The sequence below is a fragment of the Chiloscyllium plagiosum genome, unplaced genomic scaffold, assembly GCF_037043375.1.
Source record: "Chiloscyllium plagiosum isolate Xiang-an unplaced genomic scaffold, Cpla_swu_hap1 HiC_scaffold_37, whole genome shotgun sequence".
NCBI classification, from domain to species: Eukaryota; Metazoa; Chordata; class Chondrichthyes; order Orectolobiformes; family Hemiscylliidae; genus Chiloscyllium; species Chiloscyllium plagiosum.
The window spans coordinates 50,388,414-50,401,525 of record NW_028270175.1 but is presented as its reverse complement, the minus strand read 5'-3'; the positions used below and the strand labels follow the sequence as shown (position 1 = coordinate 50,401,525).

At 51.3% G+C, this 13,112-nt stretch overlaps 2 long non-coding RNA genes across 5 annotated transcripts in view; one reads left to right on the top strand and one right to left on the bottom strand.

Annotated features, from left to right (window-relative positions):
* LOC122546672 (uncharacterized) overlaps nt 1-13,112 on the top strand; it is a 49,932-nt gene that overhangs the window by 21,864 nt on the left and 14,956 nt on the right. The window contains exon 4 of one of the 2 annotated variants that reach the window (XR_015753382.1): nt 6,783-6,996. The exons of the other annotated variant lie outside the window; for it this stretch is intronic. This is a non-coding gene — a long non-coding RNA (uncharacterized LOC122546672). The remainder of the gene's footprint in view (nt 1-6,782; nt 6,997-13,112) is intronic. 2 annotated transcript variants of the gene reach the window in all.
* The window catches only part of LOC148139813 (uncharacterized), an 82,607-nt gene continuing 76,468 nt past the window's right edge, over nt 6,974-13,112 (bottom strand). For 2 of the 3 annotated variants that reach the window (XR_015753376.1, XR_015753374.1), the window contains one exon: nt 10,504-10,976. This is a non-coding gene — a long non-coding RNA (uncharacterized LOC148139813). Of the gene's footprint in view, nt 7,066-10,503; nt 10,977-13,112 lie in introns of those variants that run through there. The other variant, XR_015753377.1, reaches the window with a different exon arrangement.

Here is a 13,112-nt window from a genome sequence, read left to right as displayed (position 1 = left end):
ACCCCCTCACTCTCACTCCATCACCGTCACACTGACCCGCTCACACTCACTCCATCATCGTCAAACTGACCCCCTCACACTCACTTCATCACCGACACCTTGACAACTTCAACATTCACTCCATCACCACCCTCCTGACTCCCTCACAATCTTTCCATCACTGTCACCTTGACCTCCTCACACTCACTCCATCACATTCACCGTGACTCCCACATACTCACTCCTTCACCGTCACCCTGACCCACTCACATTCACTCCATCACCGTCACCCTGACCCCCAACACTCACTGAATCACCGTCACACTGTCCCCCTCACACTCACTCCTTCACCGTCACACTGACCCCCTCACATTCACTCCATCACCGTCACCCTGACCCCCTCACACTCACTCCATCACCGTCACCCTGATCCCCTCACACACACTCCTTCACCGTCACATTGTCCCCCTCACACTCACCCCATCACCGTCACACTGAACCCCTCACATTCACTCCATCACCGTCTCACTGACCCCTTCACACTCACTCCATCATCATCACCCTGACCTGCTCACACTACTCTTACACCGTCACTTTAACCCCCTCACACTCACGCCATCACCGTCAATCTGACCCCCTCAAACTCACTCTATCACCATCACTCTGACCCCCTGACACTCACTCCTTCACCGTCTCTTTGACCCACTCACATTCACTCCATCACCGTCACCCTGACCCCCTCACACTCACTGAATCACAGTCACACTGTCCCCCTCACACTCACTCCTTCACCGTCACACTGACCCCCTCACATTCACTCCATCACCGTCACCCTGACCCCCTCACACTCTCTCCATCACCGTCAAACTGGCCCTTCACACTCACTCCATCACCGTCAAACTGGCCCTTCACACTCACTGAATCACCGTCACATTGTCCCCCTCACACTCACTCCATCACCGTCACACTGACCCCCTCACACTCACTCTATCACCGTCACTTTAACTCCCTCACACTCACTCCATCACCATCAAACTGACCCCCTCACACTCACTCTATCACCGCCACTCTGACCCCCCTCCCATTCACTCTATCACTGTCACCCTGACCCTCTCAGACTCACTCCATCATCATCACCCTGATCCCCTCGCTCTCACTCCATCACCATCACACTGACCCGCTCACACTCACTCCTCCTCCATCACTTTGACCCCATCACCACCCTCCTGACCCCCTCACAATCTTTCCATCACTGTCAACCTGATCTCCTCACACTCACTCCATCACTGTCAACCTGACACAATCACAATCACTCCATCACCATCACTATCACCCTGACTGCCTCACAGTCACTCCATGACCATCACCCTGACCCCCTCACACTTACTCCATCACCGTCACCCTGACAACCCAACACTCACTCCATGACTGTCACCCTGACTCCCACATACTCACTCCATCAACTTCACATTGACCCCCAAACACTCACGCCATCACCATCACGCTGACACTCTTTCACCCTCACTCACTCACCGTCATCTTGACCACCTCACACTCACTCCATCAGCATCACCCTGACCCCTTCACACTCACAACTTCTCCGTCACCATGACCCTTCACACTCACTCCATAACCATCACCCTGACGCCCTCACACTCACTCCATCCCCGTCACACTGACATCCACACACTCATTCCATCACTGTCACACTGACCCCCACACACTCACTCCTTCACCGTCACCCTGACCCCCTCACACTCACTCCTTCACCGTCACTCTGACCCTCTCAGACTCACTCCATCACCGTCACACTGACCACCTCACACTCACTCCTTCACCGTCACACTGGCCCCTTCACACTCACTACATCACCGTCACCCTGATCCCCTCACACTCACTCCATCACCCTCACCATGACCCCTTCACACTCACTACATCACCGTCACCCTGATCCCCCCCACACTCACTCCATCACCGTCAATTTGACCCCCTCACACTCACTCTCTCACCGTTACCCTGACCCCCTCACACTCACTCCATCACCGTCACACTGACTACCTCACACTCATTCCATCACCGTCCCCCGACTCCCTCACACTCACTCCATCACCATCACCCTGACCCCCTCACACTCACTCCATCACCGTCACCCTGATCCCCTCACACACACTCCTTCACCGTCACATTGTCCCCCTCACACTCACCCCATCACTGTCCCACTGAACCCCTCACATTCACTCCATCACCGTCTCACTGACCCCTTCACACTCACTCCATCATCATCACCCTGACCTGCTCACACTACTCTTACACCGTCACTTTAACCCCCTCACACTCACGCCATCACCGTCAATCTGACCCCCTCACACTCACTGAATCACAGTCACACTGTCCCCCTCACACTCACTCCTTCACCGTCACACTGACCCCCTCACATTCACTCCATCACCGTCACCCTGACCCCCTCACACTCACTCCATCACCGTCAACCTGACACCCTCACACTCACTCCATCACCGTCAAACTGGCCCTTCACACTCACTGAATTACCGTCACATTGTCCTCCTCACACTCACTCCATCACTGTCACACTGACCCCCTCACACTCACTCCATCACCATCAAACTGACCCGCTCACACTCACTCCTTCTCCATCACTTTGACCCCATCACCACCCTCCTGACCCCCTCACAATCTTTCCATCACTGTCAACCTGATCTCCTCACACTCACTCCATCACTGTCACCCTGACTCCCACATACTCACTCCATCACCGTCACCCTGACCCCCAAACACTCACACCATCACCATCATCCTGACACTGTCACACTCACTAACTCACCGTCATCTTGACCCCCTCACACTCACTCCATCACCATCGCCCTGACCCGCTCACACTCACTCCTTCTCCGACATCTTGACTCACTCCTTCACGGTCACCCTATCCCCGTCACACTCACCAATTCACTGTCATCCTGACCCCCTCACACTCACTCCATCACCGTCACCCCTGACTCCCTCACACTCACTCCATCCCCGTCTCACTGTCCCCCTCACACTCTCTCCATCACCATCACACTGACCCGCTCACACTCACTCCTTCTCCATCACTTTGACACCGTCACACTCACTCTATCACCGTCACCCTGACCCCCTCACACTCACTCCATTACCGTCACCCTGACCCCCTCACACTCACTCCATTACCGTCAAACAAGCCCCCTCACACTAAAAGCATCACCGTCACTCTGACTCTCACACACTCACCCCATTACCATCAAACTGAGCCCCTCCCACTCGCAACTTCACCGTCACCCTGACTCCCTCACACTCACTCCATCATCGTAACCCTGACCCACTCACACTCACGCCTTCACCGTCACTTTGACCCCCTCGCACTCACTCCATCACTGTCACACTGACCCCCTCACCTTCACCGATCACCGTCACCCTGACCCACTCACACTCACTCCTTCACCGTCACTTTGACCCCCTCACACTCACTCCATCACCGTCACACTGACCCCCTCACATTCACTCCATCACCGTCACCCTGACCCCCTCACACTCACTCCTTCACCGTCAAACTGAACCCCTCACACTCACTGCATCACCGTCACACTGACCCCCTCACTCTCACTCCCATAACGGTCACACTGACTCTCTCAGACTCACTCCATCACCGTCAAACTGACCCCCTCACACTCACTCTATCACTGTCAACCTGACACAATCACAATCACTCCATCACCATCACTATCACCCTGACTGCCTCACAGTCACTCCATGACCATCACCCTGACCCCCTCACACTTACTCCATCACCGTCACCCTGACAACCCAACACTCACTCCATGACTGTCACCCTGACTCCCACATACTCACTCCATCAACTTCACACTGACCCCCAAACACTCACGCCATCACCGTCACGCTGACACTCTTTCAGCCTCACTCACTCACCGTCATCTTGACCACCTCACACTCACTCCATCAGCATCACCCTGACCCCCTCACACTCACAACTTCTCCGTCACCATGACCCTTCACACTCACTCCATAACCATCACCCTGACGCCCTCACACTCACTCCATCCCCGTCACACTGACATCCACACATTCATTCCACCACTGTCACACTGACCACCACACACTCACTCCTTCACCGTCACCCTGACCCCCACACACTCACTCCATCACCGTCACACTGACTACCTCACACTCATTCCATCACCGTCCCCCGACTCCCTCACACTCACTCCATCACAGTCACCCTGACCCCCTCACACTCACTCCACCACCTTCACCCTGACCCCCTCACACTCACTCTATCACTATCAACCTGACACACTCACAATCACTCCATCACCATCACCCTGACCCCCTCACACTCACTCCATCACCGTCACCCTGACCTCCTCGCATTCACTTCATCACTGTCACACTGACCCCCTCACACTCACTCCTTTACCGTCACACTCGTCCCCTCAATCTCACTCCATCTCCCTCACCCTGACACCCTCACACTCACTCCATCACCACCCCTTGACCCCGTCACACTCACTCCATCACCCTAACGCTGATCCCCTCACTCTCACTCCTTCACCGTCACACTCATCCCCTCACTCTCACTCCATCATCCTCACCCTGACCCCCTCACTCTCACTCCATCATCCTCACCCTGTCCCCCTCACCCTCACTCCATCACCATCACACTCATCTCACCACACTCACTCCATCCCCACCGCCCTGACCCCCTCACACTCATTCCATCAAAATCACCCTGACCCCCTCACACTCGCTCTATCACCAACACCCTGACCCCCTCATACTCACTACATCACACAATGCCCCACACGACTTCCACCATCACGCTCACCCCACACACTCCACCACTCTCACACACACTGCCCCACACCACCCTCACCGTCATCCTCAGCCCCACACACACCAGAATACTCACACACACTGCCCCACACAATCCCCACCATCACGCTCACCCCCACACACTGCACCACACCACCCTCGCCTTCACGCTCACCCCCACATAATCCCCCATTCTCCCACACACTCCCCTACCGTCACGTTCACTCACCTGCACAGTCGCTCAGCATCACACTCACTCCCCCACACATTCCCCCACCATCACGTTCACTCCCTCACACACTCCCACACCATCACACTCACATGCCCACGCAGTCTCCCACCATCACATGCCTCTCACACCTTAAACTGAGCTCCTTCCTGTGAACACCGACCCAGTTGATCCCCTCTAAATGGCCTTTGACCCCATCCCCATTCTATTCCCTGAGTAACAGACAGTATGTCCCACACAATGTGTTCTGTTTGTGATATCCTGTTGTACCAGTCTCAGCCGCAGCCTACGGTGCCACTCCACCTGTTACCCCCTAGTAACGGCTCGTGTTCTCACACCCACTCTGTCCCGGAGCAATGGCATTTGGCCCAAGCTCCATAATGTTGCCCTGGCAATGGCCTGATATGGCGTCCCAATCTCTGTTCCCTAACATCGGCCTGAGGATCGACAACCCTCTTCTGTTCCCCCAACACCGAAGGATTCGAGGAAGATGGTAGCATTGGGAGGTTATGATCGCAAGATGGAGAGAGAGTGAATGAGATTGGGGAAGGCAACGACAGTGGAATTGAGTGTGTAAATGGGAAAAGGAGAGAGAAATAGCATTGGGAGGGATATACGGAGGGAGACAGTGACAAAGGGAGCAAGGTGAATTCTGCTGAGAGCCAAGTTGCAGTGGGAGACCCAGAGGTGAAAGTAAGGACAGAGGAAGTTAATCCCAGCTCCTGAGCTCAGGGCCCGGTGCCCTCCCCTTCCCTGAGGACCAGGACTTGGGGCTGAGTCTGTCTCTCTCCAGCTCAGCTTCTCCAACACAAATACACACAACAACATCGGTCACTCTGCTGCTCGGCACGCTTTAGTCAACATTTTTATTGTTTATAAGTGGAAGTGATGGATACAGTCAGTGGGATGGTGCCTTTTCTCACTGGCCCCTGAGTTGTGAGAAACATTGAAATGTTTCCCTGTAACCCCCCTGTGGGATAAGGATGGACAAACCAGCGCTACCCTCAGTCTGTTACCATAGCGACAGGCTGCTCCATCGCTGAAACACTGAACTGAAAAGAGAAAATCCCGGATGGATTGATTAATGAGGGAATTTGATGGATGGATGGATTTGGGTGAAGGGATATTTCAGCACATTCTTCAGCTGCTGCCTGAACTTAGTCTGGGTCATGGCATAAATCACGGTGTTTGTGCAGCAACTGAGGAGCTGCAGCATGAAGCCCAATTCCTGCACAAAGTCATGGAGATACAGAGGGGTATCCACAATCCACAGCATCCGGTACCATATAGAATACAGCATTAACGTTGACCATAACAGGATGAAATTGGCCGAGATCACAAACAGTAAAATGATGGATTTTGTTCGGTTTCTCATTTCAGTGTCAGACTGAGCGTCCCCATTGGTGTGAGCGCGGAGTCTCCTGCGAGCTCTGCTGGTCACTAAAATGTGTCTGACGGTGAGAACATTGAGCAGCAGAACCAGGAGAAATGGGACACACGGGGTTAGAATGTGGTGGAGGAACTCGATTGTGACCCAGACACTGGAGAATTGAACAGTGTCTGTTACATCACAAAACCAGGGGGTGTTCACCAGCCAATACCGAGCCGTGAGCATAAAATGCCAGGAAATGTTCTTTAAACAGCTCAGCACAGTCACTGCTCCCAGAACCACAGCCGCCGTCTTCTCACTGCAATATTTACTTTTCAGCTTCTGGCAACAAATGGCCACAAACCGATCAAAGGTGAAAGTGACGGTGAACCAGACAGAGCAGTCAGTAGCTGCATAAAGCAGGACGGCGTGGATATTACACACGGGGACTGAGTCCATCAGGAAAAAAAACTGTTCCCGGAAAACAATGGGAATGTCTCAGGATCAGGTCGAGGATAATGACCAGGAGATCCGCCGCTGCCATGGCCCCCAGGTAACGTCTGACACATGGAGACAATCCACAATCTTTTATAAAGCAGGACGTAGATGGTCACTATGTTAACTGTGAGGAAGGAAAACAAACCCATTATCCATCAGCCTGGAGGCAAAGGGACCCGTTTGATCAGGGACCCAGTGAGATTTTCAAATGTGTCTCTGTATTCAGGGATTTATTAAAATAATTGGAGCTGGAATAACAAATGGGAAGGTCTGAATTACTGACAAAAATGTGACATAAACCACCAGAAACCCTCCCTCCCCAAACACACAGAGACACATCCATAAGGACAGATGGTTTCTAGAACATTCCCACACACTCGATCAATTGAGAGCAATCACAGGTCACTCCTTCCCAGTTCCTAATACGGAGGGTGGAAACGTTGATGTCCTGAAGGATTCTCTCCCAGTTTCCTGAAGACAAACGGAGTTTGTGAATTCCTGTATTTTGGTCTAAATTGTGGTCGATCCTGTGTCGTGGAGAAATGTAAACGCAAGGAAAACGTATTCACCCCTTTAACAGCCTGAGGGGCCTTCGGAACAGTGTCTCCTTCTCCCTGGAACGGGATCTCTTCCCTCGGGATCTTATCGTTTGTTCAATTCACTGACGTCCGGCCATTCACAAACAATGTCAGGGACAGAACGTTCGGGGAATGTCAGTTATAGAATGTCGGGGACAGAACGTTCCGGGGAATGTCAGTTATAGAATGTCGGGGACAGAACGTTCTGGGGAATGTCAGTTATAGAATGTCGGGGACAGAACGTTCCGGGGAATGTCAGTTATAGAATGTCGGGGACAGAACGTTCCGGGGAACTCCTTGACCTGTCCATCACCTTTCCCCCCTACCCACCCCACCAACATGATGTACTGTGCATGGGCACACTGTAACATTAATGGGGTGAGAGACGGGGGGTCCAATCACAGGAATGGGAACTAAAGGCATTGCCAGATCAGCTGAAAGGGTTAGATATACCACATTCTCAATCCACCGCACAGAACCAGCCCAGACACCATCAACCCAGAGGAGATATCTGTTCACCGTGGAACACTGTGCAGACCAGGTCAGTGTGCTGCTCAGTGCAGTCCAGCAATCTGTCCAGATTCATCCAATGCACTGGTCAATACAATCCAGCAATCTGTCCAGAGTGGAACACTGCACAGATCAGATTAGGGCATTGATCGATAAACCCAGACCACATATCTGTCCAGCGTGGTGAGAAGTGCAGACCACAGCAGTGCATTGATCTATAAACCCGGATTAGATATTTGTCCAGCACGGGGAGCTATGCAGACTGCAGCAGAGCATTGATCTCTAACCACGGACTAGATAACCGGGAGTTATGCAGACCACAACAGGGCATTATCTGTAAACCTCAACCAGATACTCTGACCAGCAGAGCGACCTGTGCAGTGATCTCCCGTGAATTAATCTGAAAACCAGGAGCAGTTACCCTCCCAGCATGCAGGACTGTGTACCCCACCCCAGTGCATTGATCTGTAAACCTGGAGCAGTTACCCTCCCAGCATGTAGGACTGTGTACCCCACCCCAGTGCATTGATCTGTAACCCAGGAGCAGTTACCCTCCCAGCATGTAGGACTGTGTACCCCACCCCAGTGCATTGCTCAGTAACACTGTGTTAGATCACTGCCCAGTGTGGGGAACCTTGCAGCCCGGGCTGGAAGGGACAGGATGTGCAGCTCACATCCATTTACAGCTCTATATCTCCATTGTGCCCTGACAAGGGGTTGCTGTGAGTGTGAACATCACTGCCAAAGAGATACAGAGATGGAGGGGGAATCAGTTTAAACAATTACAAATGGGAGGGGTATAGGAAATAGACAGAGAGGGGGAGACTGAGAGACAGTGTTATGGAAGGATGTGTTCCCAGGTTTCAGAATGCAGAAATGAAAACATTTTAACAGCATCCAGTAACGTAAGTGTTTCCAGGAATGGTAGGTGAGCATGATATTGGTGAGAGTTCAGATGATGCAGAGTTTTGAATGAGAATTTGTTCTGCAGCTTTGTATCTGGGCGAGGGTCAGCAGAGTGTTTGACTCATTGGGCTAAATCTAAGAATAATTTGTCTCAGTACCATTTCCATTGACTGTGATAGAGGGATCATCTACACGAGGCCGAGCTAGTTTCCTGGTGCAATCTTATCGAACTCACCTCATTAACTACCCACCCTACCCCATTGTGCCCCTCTCCTTCAATACCAGTCCGATTCTCCCACCCATCATGGCTGGAGGTACTCACCATTGCCCGGATACCCCTGGATATTCCATGATTCATGACATTGGTGCCATCTTTAAAAGGCCAAGGGGCACACAGTTGAGCTTTCTCTGTTAGGAGCTGCCACGTACAGTTTACCCCGAGCATGGCAGATAATGGGTAATTAAAACCACGGTTTGTCGACAGGGGCATGGAGGGCCTGGTGAATGATCTAGTACAGAGGGGGCATTCTCTTCCCAGAGAGGGCCATACCACCAGACCCACCGAGCATGGTCTGAGCTCACAACCCAGCTCAGTGCAGAATCTGCGGTCTGAAGAAATGTCCAGCAATACAGGACAAGCTTCAATAACCTTCCCTGCTCTTTCAGGATAAGGATCACTGTATTCTCTCTGCTCCCTCACACTCACTGTATATCTGTTATAGCACCGACCCCCGAACAAGGCTCATGCTCCACCACTCTCACTGCCGCATGCAGCACCTTCTCTCTCTCTGTCTCTGTCTCTGTCTCTGTCTCTGTCTGTCTGTCTCTCTGTCTCTCTCCCTCCCTCCCTCCACTTTACCCCCCCCCCCACACACATTAATAACACTGCATAGATACAACACTCTGGACTGACTCCCTCCGGACACCTCACCATGACCCCGTCCCCACCTACACTAACACTAACAGCAGGGCCACCCACTCCCACCCTCCGTCTCTCCCTCCCTTTCTCCCATTCCAGGAGAAACAGCCTGGAATAGGACTGAAATGGCCAAGCCGGGCGGTGGAGTGCCCATATCCTTTCCCTCCCCCCCCCTCCCCCTGCCATGTGGGGAGGACCCTGGTACGAGCCGGAGAGGATCAGGACACCTCGTGTGGAGATTCTGAAACATCCACGTCCCACCGACCGAGTAAGGAGCAATGTTCAGTGAAGGGCAATTCTCACTTTAAACCCACTGGCAGCTCCGTTTCCCCCCGGCACAACTTAGAAGCCGTGGCCCTGTTTCCATCTCCCTTTTGTGTCGAGCTGGTACAAATGGATCCCCACGGTCTCGGTGGGCAGGAGGGTGGGCTCACATCACATCGTCACCACCACCTCCCAGGAAGGGCGCACCAAGACTCCCTCCTACACCTCTCCCTGTAAACAGCTCAGATACTGAAACTAATCTGTGACAGTTACTGCTCTCCCCACTTGTCCTGACATCTTCAACAATCTGTGCTCATATACACCCAGGACTCTCTGTTCCTGCACCCCCTTTATAATGGCACAGCCTGTTTTAAACTGTCTTTCATTGTCTTTCCGAACAAAGTGTATCACCTCACACTGCTCTGCATTGATCCCCATCTGCCATAAACCTGAACACTACACCAACGTATCACTGTCCTGTTAGAGTGCCACACTGTCCTCCATAGACTTTACAATTCTTCCAGGTTCGGTGCCATCTACAAACATTGAGATTGTTATAGCGTCACAGTCCCCATGTAACAACTGAAATCCTGCCCCACATACACGAGTGTGAGCAAGTGAAATACTGATATATTGCTATGGACAGAGTCGAATAATGACATGCTGTCAATGGAGCAACAGAAATCCTGACACACACCAGACGGAGTAAATGAAATATTGACAAACCACAGAGCAACATAAATCCGGATAGGACCCACTTATCGATATTCATCAGGGTATAATGTGATGAAGTTGAAAGCGTGTACTGTACCTTTAAGAGAGGGTGAATGCTGTTCTGAACTGAGAGCTTCCAAGCACCTAGAACATAGAACATAGAAGAATACAGCGCAGTACAGGCCCTTTGGCCCTCGATGTTGCGCCGATCCAAGCCCACCTAACCTATACTAACCCACTATCCTCCATATACCTATCCAATGCCCGCTTAAATGCCCATAAAGAGGGAGAGTCCACCACTGCTGCTGGCAGGGCATTCCATGAACTTACGACTCGCTGAGTGAAGAACCTACCCCTAACTTCAGTCCTATATCTACCCCCCCTTAATTTAAAGCTATGCCCCCTTGTAATACCCGACTCCATACGCGGGAAAAGGTTCACACTGTCAACCCTATCTAACCCCCTAATCATCTTGTACACCTCAATCAAGTCACCCCTAAACCTTCTTTGCTCTAATGAAAACAGCCCCAAGTGTCTCAGTCTATCCTCATACGATCTTCCTTCCATACCAGGCAACATCCTGGTAAACCTCCTCTGCACCCGTTCCAGTGCCTCCACATCCTTCCTATAGTATGGCGACCAAAACTGCACACAATATTCCAGATGCGGCCGCACCAGAGTTTTATACAACTGCATCATGACCTCAGGACTCTGGAACTCAATTCCTCTACCAATAAAAGCCAGTACGCCATATGCCTTCCTCACCGCACTATTTACCTGGGTGGCAACTTTCAGAGATCTGTGTACATGGACACCAAGATCCCTCTGCTCATCCACACTACCAAGTATCCGACCATTAGCCCAGTACCCCATCTTTTTGTTATTCTTCCCAAAGTGAATCACCTCACATTTAGCTACATTGAATTCCATTTTCCACCTTTCTGCCCAGCTCTGCAGCTTCTCTATATCCTGCTGTAACCTGCCACATCCTTCCTCACTGTCAACAACTCCTCCGACTTTCGTATCATCCGCAAACTTGCTCACCCAACCTTCTAACCCCTCTTCCAGGTCATTTATAAAAATGACAAACAGCAATGGTCCCAAAACAGATCCTTGCGGAACACCGCTAGTGACGGCACTCCATGAAGAAACTTTGCCATCAACTACTACCCTCTGTCTTCTTCCATCCAGCCAATTCCTAATCCAAACCTCCAACTCACCCTCAATGCCATATCTCCGTATTTTCTGCAGTAGCCTACCATGGGGAACCTTATCAAACGCCTTACTAAAATCCATATATACCACATCTACCGCTTTCCCCTCATCAACCTCCTTCGTCACCTTTTCAAAGAATTCAATAAGGTTTGTGAGGCACGACCTGCCCTTCACAAAACCATGCTGACTATCCTTGATCACATTATTCCTATCCAGATGTGCATAAATCCTATCCCTTACAATTCTCTCTAAGACTTTGCCCACAACAGAAGTGAGACTCACCGGCCTATAGTTACTAGGGTTATCCCTACTCCCCTTTTTGAACAAGGGAACCACATTTGCTGTCCTCCAGTCTTCTGGCACTACTCCTGTAGACAAAGAGGACATAAAAATCAAGGCCAATGGCTCTGCAATCTCCTCCCTTGCTTCCCAGAGAATCCTAGGATAAATGCCATCAGGCCCAGGGGACTTATCTATTTTCACCTTTTCCAGGATTTCCAACACCTCTTCTCTACATACCTCAAAGCCATCCATTCTACTTATTTGTGACTCAGTATTCACATCGACGACAATGCCCTGTTCCTGAGTAAATACTGAAGAAAAGTATTCATTCAGTGTCTCCCCAATCTCTTCCGCCTCCACACGCAACTTCCCACTACTATCCTTGACTGGACCTATTCCTACCCTAGTCATTCTTTTATTCCTAACATACCTATAGAAAGCCTTAGGGTTTTCCCTAATCCTACCGACTAAGGACCTTTCATGTCCCCTCCTTGCTGCTCTTAGCTCTCTCTTCAGGTCCTTCCTGGCTACCCTATAACTCTCAATCGCCCCAATTGAACCTTCACGTCTCATCTTGAGATAGGCCGCCCTCTTCCATTTAACAAGGGATTCCAATTTCTTATTAAACCACGGCTCCCTCGCACGACCCTTTCCTCCCTGCCTGACAGGTACATAATTATCAAGGACACTCAATAGTTGCTCCTTGAACAAGCTCCACATATCATTTACCACCTGTGATATGAGAGGATGGCAGACCTAGAAACAGTGTATTAGTATAGAGCT